Consider the following 12,295-nt stretch of genomic DNA (forward strand, 5'->3'; position numbering starts at 1 on the left):
GGCATACCGGGGTTGACGTGCTGTCAGTGGATTGAATCAGGGCATGTGAAGCGTCTGGGGTAAACCATAGAAAGCTGTGTAGGTATGTATATTTGCGTGTGTGGACGTGTATGTATATACATGTGTATAGGGGTGTGTTGAGCCATTTCTTTCGTCAGTTTCCTTGCGCTACCTCGCAAATGCGGGAGACAGCGGCAAGAAAAAAAAAAAAAAAATATATATATATATATATATATATATATATATATATATATATATATATATATATATATATATATATATATATATATATGTGTGTGTGTGTGTGTGTGTGTGTGTGTGTGTGTGGTATTGAGAGGGTGACGTGCTCTCAGTGGATTGAGGGATTGAGCCAGGTATACCAAGCAACCGGGGTTATCCACGGAAGGGTCTGTAGAGCCTGGGTAAGCATAGATGTAGTTTCGGTGCGTTTCACATGACAGCTAGGGAATGGATGTGAGTATATATATATATATATATATATATATATATATATATATATATATATATATATATATATATATATATGATCCCATTTCTCGCCTTAGCCAGACAGCGTCAGGAACAGCGAACAATGGCGTCATTTGCACACCTTCAGTGCCTGCCATGCATAATATACACCAAACCCGGAGCTCTACTGTCCATAGCCAAGCCACAGAGACTATTCCATGGCTAACCTTGGTCGCTTCATATGCCCTAGTTAAGCCTGTGATGAGCATGGCACTTCCCATACATCATGCCACTCGAACTCACTTTATCCAACGTCCAACTCTGGCCATCCAGAATGTTCAGGCCCTGATACCTAAAACCTTCCTTCACTCAGTCCTTCCATGTCTGCCCCTCCAGAGTGACGCGTACCCATACCTCTCTCTCTCTCTCTCTCTCTCTCTCTCTTGTTGATGATTTGACTCATACTCGTTCGTGATAATCTCATGAAAGGGAGTCCAGATGCTTTATCTAAATTTTACGGTACACGTGTTTCATGGAGAAAATCCGCCCCATCAGGTGTAAATAAAAAAGAAAAAAGTCAGTTTCAAATGGCAACGCAAGCACAAAGCTTGCTTGTACATCCTCTTACCGCACGCCGGGAAGATGTATAAGCCTTTTGTGTTTGTGTTGGGAATTGAATCTTATTGAATTTTTTACATCTGATGAGGCGGATTTCCTCCGTGAAACATGTTGTGTATTGCAAAGGTCGAATAAATTATTTGAACTCTTGCTGAAGTGCGATTTCCCCTTCATATATATATATATATATATATATATATATATATATATATATATATATATATATATATATATATATATATATATATACTAGTTATGCTATTGATTATTATCAGTAATGTTATCAAAAATAGATAATCTTGAGCTGCTCCATATTTCCCAGACCGTTGCTATAATATTCATTTTTACTGATGACCCACAACCGTGTTAAACCGTAGCTTTGGTGAATCTCATCTTTTTTATACATTTTTTCAAATCCTGTAGCATAGTATGTGTGCACTATGTTGTTGAATTTGAGTAAAGATGGCTCTCGGCGGGTAAATGGTCATGGAATATATAATGAAAACGTACTTTAAGAGATATATTTGCAAAGAATAGGAACTGTGTATGTGCGTATGGTAAAAGTTGCTGTTCTAGGTGTTTGCTGAATGTTAGGTTTTTGTCATCTCGTGATTTGAAAGTGAGATGAGACGAGTTTTCTTGGTGACGAAACGAGATTTAGAGAAAGCTTTATAGGAGCAAGTTAATGAGTATTTTTCTCTTGAATAGGTTAAGCATTACTTCCTTATTTTTTTTCATAACATATATAAAAAGATAAATAATCAGTTTGAGATTTTTCTCAAACTGGTGAAATTTAAGTAGACAGTGCCTGCAAACTTCATGCAGTGAGAGAGGAGGCTCAGAACGAGGGAATCAGAAATGAAGACAAGAGACATGCAAAACTATAATGTCCGAAGTATAGGATACGTTTAGGTCACAATGACAGAGGCTGAAACACAAAGTTATTCTCTTGTGTCAGATTTTATTCATAGTTACCTTTCATTTTTCGGTCAAAATTTTTCAGGTATGTACACACACACACACACACACATACATCTGCTTACATTTGCAAAAACGTTGTCAATTGTCATTCATCAGTAAGTTTTTGGTACATAATCTTATTTGGCGAATCCTTTCATGGCATTTACAGTAGTTTCTGGAAAATAACCATGCTTGAGGTATATAGTGGACGAAGTCAGTTTTAAAGAGTTTACGTTTTGCCAAAAACTTTTTCATTTGCATGGTTCTTGTTTTTTTCCATTTTGCTTTATTGTGCTTTTACTACGAGTTACGTACATTTGAAAAATACTATTTTTTTTTCTAAATGAATAAGCATTGCAATACCATGAGAAAGTCAACAAATATCACAGAAATATTGGTGTAGAGTTAAAGATAACAACGTAGGTTAAGTTCACGTATCCCATTTTCATAAATTTTAGATCGGTCAGACCTAGTTAAGAAAGTACGAACTCGAAGGAAAGATATGTCAGCAATTATTTCCAAATATGAGTGAAATCTCTCGTTTCAATGTGTGTGTGTGCTTTGTTCTTTAGCTAGATATGTGTCCAAGCTCTCAGTTATTCTTCAGTATTTATAAGAAATTACTTTACGCCGATCACACATCGGAAACTGAAGTTACTTAGATTAATCAGCATCACATTTACAGTACGTTACACATCTCTTTTACAAGTCTTGTGGCCTGAACACAGTTTTGTGGATACTTACCAATCATTACAAATATTACATCACTCAGGAAAAATCGTGCTATGTACTCTGCATCTATCTGGCAAGGACGCGGGTGGGACTAGATATATTGTATGGAATAGCTCACAGAAACTTCACATTTTACGCTGAATACGTATTCCCCTAAAAGTGCAAGCAATACTCGGTTACACACGGGTTGACCTGTGCCAGTGTTGGTACCTCGAGAAGAGAAAGCTGACCTCTGCCAGTAATGGCACCCCAAGGACACGTATTTTGACAGGTAATCGACAGGTATTTTGGTTGGGTTGATCTGACGGGATTAAAACACCCATTGGCCTTAGAGGTTGTTAGGTCATATCTCAATGGTAGGTGGACCGGCTGAAGCGCAATACGCTTGTCTAAGAGTGTATATGGTCTTGGTATTATATGAAGAATGTGTTAAAGATTTTTTGGATTGGAGTCATATCTTGACGTTGCCCAAATTTACCAGACACTAAACCTTTGGTGTATTAAATTTCATAGTTGTCCGATGTAGTGTTAGTTCTCATCAAGAATAAGTTGTTTGGCAAAGGCCTGGTGAATCTAGCCATTATGATCAATGTAGTGGATGTTAAACGTCTGAAAACTGGATTTTATTTTTCCTTACCAAATAGAATGGAATCTGATTGGTTCCTAATTTTTTTTGCAGTCCTACCTCGTCATATCTATGTTGTAGGCACATCGTCATGGACGTGGAATAGGTGTTATGTCTTACGATCTCTTGTACGAGAAGCTGTGTTAACCTTTATAGTAACCGAAAGATGCGCTTAAATATATATATATATATATATATATATATATATATATATATATATATATATATATATATATATATATATATATAAAGATGGTACTTGGATCACCATTTGTTAGCTGAGAAAACCTGTCATAAAATCTGCAGTACATGCGAAATGATGATACAGATTAATTATTTTTTTCTATATTTTCGTTGGGATTGACGATTGAGAAAATTCATCCATCATCAAGATTGCTGAACTGTAGACTCAGATATCCTGTTCATAACCTCGATTAGGTTTGGTTTCACCAAGTTTCATCGTTGTGATAGAACAGAACCTTGTACTTGATATTGCTATGTTCGCATTTCCTTCTTTAATTCTGTTTAAAGTGCAAACAGTGCCTTTTTTTTTTTTTGCCGTGGATTTATTCATTTTGTAGGTGAATTACGAGCATGAAATCTCACTTCTATAACAACTACAATATCCTCCTTTGATGAGACTTTCCTTACAAATAAGATAGTTACCCTCTCAAGAACCTGTCATTTCGCCGCCTTGTTACTGATACTCAGTAAGGAATTCTAATGACGTTTCTTTAAGGAATTTGGCACTGGATCCGACTGGTGCTTCGACAGTTCAAAAGCCATTAAATACAACGATGTAAATAACTAATAAAAGTATAAGAATCTTTTTTTTTTTCTGTCTGTACAACGTGTTTGGCTCGGAGCCTAGCTAGCTTTATGGCCGTCACCACATCAACATACAATAAGTTTTTGTCATGCATTTATTCACTGGCCGATCCTGCTTATCCTACGTGGTTGACAGTGAAGTAGTTAGGTTGAGCCCAAGGATCCACTATTCTTCTCCCTTTTCTATATCTATCATCCTCACTGCACTTCCAGGAACTCGCAATAAATACCTCATACCCAAGCCTCTCCCTCATGTCAACAATTGAGGAATACATCCATACAATTATCTCCATCTACTTGGATCCTGGATGTATGTGTAGCGTGTATCTCCATCTACTTGGATCCTGGATGTATGTATAGCGTGTATCTCCATCTACTTGGATCCTGGATGTATGTATAGCGTGTATCTCCATCTACTTGGATCCTGGATGTTTGTATAGCGTGTGTGTTAAAGGCTGTGGATTGATGACTGTATGGCATGTATGAATGGTGAATTAATAGGTCTTCACTTGATGTGCAAATTCCAACGCGTCTCGAAGTTCATTTGTTCTACGGTTCCCATGCATGTACGACCTAGTGGGTCCTTTCTACCTTCAGTTCTTGTTCAGACATCGCCGGTGTTGGATCTATGTCTCTGTGCTCCCTTTCCTTCTTTGCGTGTTTTGTTGTGTGGCTCCGGTGGACCCGTGTATAGTACAGTAGTGTGGGGGATAGATAATCAATTAATAATACATGGCCAACAGATCATGGTAATGCAATGAAGCTCTCCTGTCAAAAGGAAGCCGATGGACTACACGTTGGATACCTTTAATTTGAAGTCCTTATAATGGAGAGTTTTTGTATCGTGTTGATAAGAACAATTACTTTTTTAAATTGTTTATTTCTTACTCTTTTTACAATAATTACTTTCATTTGTTTTCTATTTTAATATTTTGATAAGGTAACGTTAAGTTTAAGGTTCGTGTCTTGTGCAATTTATATTTTCGGTAAAACTGCAAGTAGATTTGTCTCCCCTTTCAGTTCGCCGTGCGCCTGGGTTATCAGACCTGAAGGTTGTAAAAGTCGTTCTACATTATTGAGGATAGAGTTTTGGGGTTAATAGATTTTCAACATGAAGTGTTCGGACTGTGTGGGATAATGACGGCAGCAGTCAATGGCAATCAAACCCTAAAACACACAAGAAAATGAACCTGCCATCACATTCTTCATAAGCCACGCATGTACAGAGAGGGTGTCCGGCCTGTGAACTATTTTAAAGACGTGAATCAAATGTTCAATTTCTTTTTTTTTTTAGAGTTGTGGTTATAGCTTGACTTTGACAGCTTTCGTGACCTTGGCAGTAGATAGCGCCAAAAACAAATAACCAATCAATGCAATTATGTACATAATTTCCTTTTGTTCTTCTGGTACAAATCATGTCGTAAACGTATTTCATATTCGACTGATCCTAACTCTATGCTGGAAAAATATATAGTGATTGTAAAGTACATATCATTGGCTCGGAACAGAGTCAAGCTGAACAACAGAATCATTATCATGAATATTAGACCACACCTGTAAACACAGAGGCAGCCGTTCAATATGATAATCGTCTACGTTAACACTCCTTGCGTAAGGACAATCCAGTAGACACTGGGGCACTAAGTCCAACAACACACACAAGGCTAGGCTATCGCTGGCCATTTGGTAGTGAAATTAAGTTATCGAAGAGTTTGCCTCCGTGTCGTGGTTTCATACTTGACCAACGACGCATTGATGTGTGTATACACTGTAGTTGGCATTCAGTTTTACTGTGTTTATAATTTTCTCGCTTTGTTTTCTGACATATCCCAGCGTGTAGGGATATACTTGTAACCGTAGACTTCTAAGTGGTCAGTAAGTGTAAGGATCAAGACAGGGAACATATATTGCGAGTTCTATTTTTTGTTTTTTGTTACAACGTGCAGGATAAGTGTTTTTAAGTTTCTTTATATGATTATAATCTGTTGTTAGGGGGCAGTGTGGCGGCCTCACTAGCATTATGGCAACCAAGCCAAACTTGCAGCATTCTTGGGTACTGCTTCAAGCGTCGCTCTTGGCTCCCAGAAGGTTGAATGACGTGTCAGTAGCTGGAGATGTTTGAGGAAGGTTCGTCACGCGTCATCCTGGTGTGAATGTGGGATTGGCATTTGTTTCCCTTTGGGAGGATTGTTTTTCTTTGCATATCGGACGTAATGCCATTCTTTGGTGGGAATATTAAAAATTTTTTGACAGGTTAATTTTTTATCATTGACTACTACTTTTTTTTAGGCAATATATATATATATATATATATATATATATATATATATATATATATATATATATATATATATATATATATATATATATATGCTGTGAATGGTCTTCGAATTACCTAGAACACATAAAGGTGTTCATTATTGATTCGAGTAATGGCTATATGCTGACACTGACAGCCTTAATAACCCTGGCAGTGGATAGACATAAAAGTAAAATTACACTTAAACGTATTTATTTAGGCTGTTTTTCTCTTAATGGTTTGCATACATATTTGTTTATTACTTTTATCGCTGTTTTCCTAAACTTATCAAAACTGTAAACCACCGCAGCGTTTATTATGCAGGTTTACGTAAAAATGTAAAATGAAACATGATGGTTAAACCCCACTTATGGCTAAATCGTCTTGTTGGAACAAAGGTAAACAAGCGAGCATCGCAGTGTGTGGCGTCTTGCCTCTCCTAAATTATGATCGACTTGAGGCTGAAGTAAACGAAATTAAATGGTGTACATTATATATAGAGAAAAAAAATCAGAAAATTACATTAAAATGATGCTCAGAAAGCGTACGTGAAATTAGTAACTGGTATGAAAAAGTAGAAATTACAGCGACGTGTTCAAACACTCGTGTGGTGTAAGCAGATGATGTGAAAACTGGACGCCAGAAATTAAACAGAAAATATGGTAACAACGTGTGTTGATTCAGTGGGATATATATACAGGAAATTCCGAAGTGTGTGAGTGAACAGATTGCAACATGAACAGCTCGTGTGAACAGCGGGCAGCGGACAGTACATCCTGTACCTGAAGGCTGGCATACTGGTGATCCCAGCTCCACTTGGAACACTTCCTAAGGAGCTATACCTCCCGCCCACCACCTCGCCCACGATCATGCCACAGACGTGGGCGTAATAGTAAGGATGCAGTTGTGGTGGGCGTGTGCCAGCATCCTCTTCCTTTTGTCGTGGACGGTGCAGGCGACGGGGGCAGAGCATGGACATGCTACTGCAGTATCCACAGGCGCACAGAGGTACCAAGCATCGCGCAGCAGCAGCAGCAGCAGCGGCGGTGGTGGTGGTGGTAGCGGCGGAGGCTCCGGCTCTAGCTCTCACGGCCGCGCCAAACCCTTGGCCAAGGCTCGTCGCTACAGCCGCAAGTATCGCAAGAGACGACCAGGTGGGTGGCTCTGTCTGGTGTGGGCTTGGGGGGTCTCAGCTGCCGCTGGACGCCCGTCATGTAGATATCTTTTTGAATATTGTGTCAGTTTAAGCATTTGTTGATGACCAATGTTATATATATATATATATATATATATATATATATATATATATATATATATATATATACATGCGTTTGTGGGCCTTTATGTATATACATGTGTATGTGGGTGGGTGGGCCATTCGTCTGTTTCCTTGCACTACCTCGCTAACGCGGGAGACATCGACTAAGTATAAATAAATAAAACATATATAAACATGAATTTTGCGGTAGTAAACAATGGCTTGTGTTTGTGTACTGCAATATATTTTCCCATCAAAATAGGGAGTGTAGTAGATAATTGCCGGAAAAGTTATTATTTCTGTTATATGTATGTTTGCCTTTTCCCATCTGAGTTGACGAAGGTAACAGAAGACTGAGCTTTTGATGAAAGATTCTCTCTTGGCTCCATCTTCTGTTCCCACATTTGAAAAAGTAATGAGTGTCGAGGAAGAGAACTTTTTAACCTGAATATGTAAATTCATGAGATAATGTATGTATATTCCTAAAGCAGTTACATGTATGTGTACTTTATGACAAATTTCTTAATCCCTCATTAACACAAGACTGCTGAGTGTGTTGTTAGGGCTAGTGTGCGAATTTATATTTTTACTCATTTCTCTTGATGAAATTTGAACGATATAACGGGGAAGCATTTACAGCTCTCAGTGATAACGAAAAAAATGGAATTTTGCTCAGGCTAGATAAAGACTTCATGAACAATTACTGAAAACAGTATGGAGTGAGTGATAGAAGTAGAACACACACACACACACACACACACACACGCGCGCGCGCGCGCAAGCGCGCAAACTTCATGCGAGCAAAATAAAGCTTATTAGTCTCCTGATAGTCTATAACTTAGAAATGATCAATCAGAGTGCCGCTTTGAGTCTTCTAGATCTGAAAACAGAACCCAAGACAAGATTTCTGCACTGTGTACGCTGACACATCCCTGCATATAGTATCCATTGTTATACCCGCCTCAAGTTATGGCCGCTTCACACCGGATAGCACCCACACACACACACACACACACAGGACATGTATCGCCAGACACACTCACACTAACGTACCATCCGTTAAGATGGAAATTTCACTCAGTGGTTTTATGATGGTTGTGATAATGATGAGGAGGTAGAGGTGACTTTTTTTTTCCTTTTTTGGCTGACTTTGGGAATGAGTAATAAGGGCTGGGAATGGATTCTTGAAATTAATGTGAAAAACAAAACGCGGGAACTTTCCGTTGATTAAGACTGAGTTCAAAGAAACTCTTCTAGTAATGAAAATATCATGAAACATGATACAAACTACAGTACACTCCATAACCCCTCAGAAAAGGCTGTCCTGCTGCTTCAGGTAATTCAAAGCAAATCGATAAAGAAAATACTTGTCTGAAAACTTCATTAATATCATCCTACATTTAACTTAAACTGTGATATGTTTGTAGAAATGTGGATCCTCGGACACTGTCAGATACTGAATAGGATTCTGTAGATACGGGTGCTGATTTGAAACCGCCTCAGTGCGCAGGCGTGACGAACCCGCGCCGAGGGAAGAAAAAAATCGTTAAGGCGGCAATCTAAAGCCACGGGTCTTGGTTGTCCGTCCCGTGGGATGATGTGTGGTACTGCCTCCGGTGTGAACACCCTTAAAGAAAAAAACAACAGCAGCAATTAAAAAATACGTGGCTCAAAATCGTAGCGTGTCCAGCGTGTTCTCCCCAGTGAAACGGGCTTAATTAAAACAATTATTGTACATCGTAAGCCTGTATCAAGCATAATATCAATGATCATACTTTTACTTCCGTAGACATACGTAAGTGACAGCAGTATCAATAAAGGTTAGGATGTAGAGGTACGCCCACATAATAGAAAAGGTAAATAACGACATTCCATGGCGCCTTTATAGATATACGAAAATATTTTCTCAAAGAAAAAGAGAATCCTATTTAAGTATAAAGACACGAAATAGCAAATCATGCCTAATGATCATGACGTGATTCTCACAGACTCTGCCGTGTGGCAGGTGTCTTAGTTGCGATGTTGCGAATTCAGTTTTGCAGGCGGCGCCACGAACGACACCTTGCTTAATTACCCACGTCCTTCACAACTTCTTGTTACTATATATATACTGGACAAGATCATAATCTTCCGGGTACAGCCGGCTGATGGACTCGGATCGAAAACGAAGAAGGAATTGGACTTGCTATCAAGATATAGAATTCGGCAAGTTGGGTCGTTACGAGGACAATGGTTGTTTGTGGCAGCCAACCACACACCACACTGGTGTTCCTTGACCTTATGGGGTAGTACAATTTTTTTTTCTAATGTCGTCTGACGTAAGACCAGTTATAATCATTATCGACATCAGTATGGCCGACCGACACCATAATGTGATGATGGCGCCTGTAAGTTAGATTTGATTAGAGTAAATATATGTATGTGTCATCAATATAGCCCGGATTCCTTTTTCTGGGGTTCCTGCAACACCCTGAAGCTGCGCCGCACACGGGAGCAGGGTATAGTAGGCTCCTTTTCACGGATGAAGATGAACTCAGATACAAATATAAAATGGATTCAAACAACAACAGACAACTGTTTGTGACGGCAGTAGGAGTACAAAGGTATTCAGAATTTTCAAAGGGAGGAAAATCTGTAAACTTATACAGTCGAGGAGGTGCAAATAATGTTAGTCGCGGATTTGAAGCAAAATGTTTATCAGGTCTGTGCTCAAACGTATTTACGGTACTGCTTTCAACTACTCTAATTGGTAATTCATTCCATACGTTAACCATTCCGCTGAAGAAAAAGTACTTCGCCTCATTTGAGGTAAAACGTTTGCCCGCGGGTTTTTATCTATTACTACGTGTGAGATCAAAGCCATCTATCTTTAAGGAGCTCGTTAGATCGAGATGATCGAAGCCTTTTTAATCATTTTAATAATTGCTTTATATCACCTGTTAGCCTTCTCTTTTCTAAGCTAAATAAATTCAGTACGTTTAGTCGGCTTTCATAGGATTTGTTTCTCAGGCTGGAAATCATCTTGGTAGCTCGCCTATTTATATTTGCTCTATCCATTGTCTTTTCTCAACTAGGGCGACCAAAACTATAGCGCTCAAGATCGGAACGTTCGTTCGCCCCAGTGACTTGTAAAGGATGAGGATAATTCCTCGAGACTTATTAGATTCTGATTCGAAGTCCCTTACCTATGAACCCATAAATTCTTTCGACCTTTTATATTGCTCCTGTGCTCTGCTTGCTTGACTTTTGGTCACCAGAGATTATAGCACCCAAGACCTTACCCTAATTTACGTTTTGTAGCTAAGTAGAATTCATATTGTAACTTGCCTTTTCATATATATATATATATATATATATATATATATATATATATATATATATATATATATATATATATATATATCCCATATATCAATCTTTGCACTTATCGATATGAAGATTCCTTTGCCACCTTTACATCCAGTCGTCCATCAGTTTGTTTATGCCAGTCTGACGCGGAAGACGTTCATTTTCTGTTGTAGATTTATTTCCCAACTTCATAATCGTTTGCGAATTTCGATGTCTTACAATGGAGCGCATTATCAGCTCCAATTGTTTTTTTTTATCTCGTTTATGGCTGCTGCCGGTTGCAAAACGCGTCGAGGGTGACCTGCTTACTACTTGTTCACCGTTTCCAACGTTAACTAGGTAGCGTCAGGAACGGAAGAAGAAAGCCCTCATTCGCTTACATCCATTCTTTAGTTGTCGTATACAATGCGTCGGAATCACAACTCCCCACCAACATGATTAGTAGATATCTTGATGTTATTGTTGCCGGACTTGGGTAAGGTTATAGATATCTATGGGAATTTGCCACTCCAGCTGATGATGAACTGATCAGTTGTAGACTTTGACAACAGAGTTATTCCCATACCCTGCAATAGTATATACTGGACTCTTGTAAAACCAGTGAGTTCAGAGACCAAACGTTACGGGATATGTGCAAACATTTTGTCCATGACAGTGTACTTGAAAAGTATCATAACTTTGCAAACAGTATATTGTTCTTTTTATCATCTCTTTTATCATCTGTCTTGATACGTAATTCAATCACGGTCATTTAGCTGATGTAAACTTCACTTACCATGTAAATTACCGAATGATTCATTCTGTTTCCCAGACCATGTTAACACTTTCCTCACTTCGTAACCTATAATGTAATTCAATCACTGAGGCCCACCAGTCCCTGGATCTGTTTTTGTGCTCCCTGTATCATCTTTTGCCCCACCCCCCCAAAAAGAATGGGTATGAGTGCTTGATAAAACAGGCGCCTTGGCGGCTTATGTCAGAATCAACCTACCTACAACCAAGTAACCTTTCCGAGAATGCAGTGTTAGGTGAGGAACTGACTGGTCAATTTTTTTTCTTGAGTGGAAGGAATATTCCAGTGAGTCATCAGCAGGTAAGAGTTATATCTGATGTCATTATCCTTTGTTTATCTCAGTCGGTAACTGCCTGATGAGTGAAA

General features: G+C 38.7%; 1 protein-coding gene across 1 annotated transcript in view; it reads left to right on the forward strand.

Moving 5' to 3' along the window:
- Nucleotides 1-12,295, forward strand: part of LOC139765239 (uncharacterized) — a 120,228-nt gene that overhangs the window by 56,923 nt on the left and 51,010 nt on the right.

Source organism: Panulirus ornatus, chromosome 4 (genome assembly GCF_036320965.1).
Source record: "Panulirus ornatus isolate Po-2019 chromosome 4, ASM3632096v1, whole genome shotgun sequence".
In the NCBI taxonomy this organism is placed as follows: domain Eukaryota; kingdom Metazoa; phylum Arthropoda; class Malacostraca; order Decapoda; family Palinuridae; genus Panulirus; species Panulirus ornatus.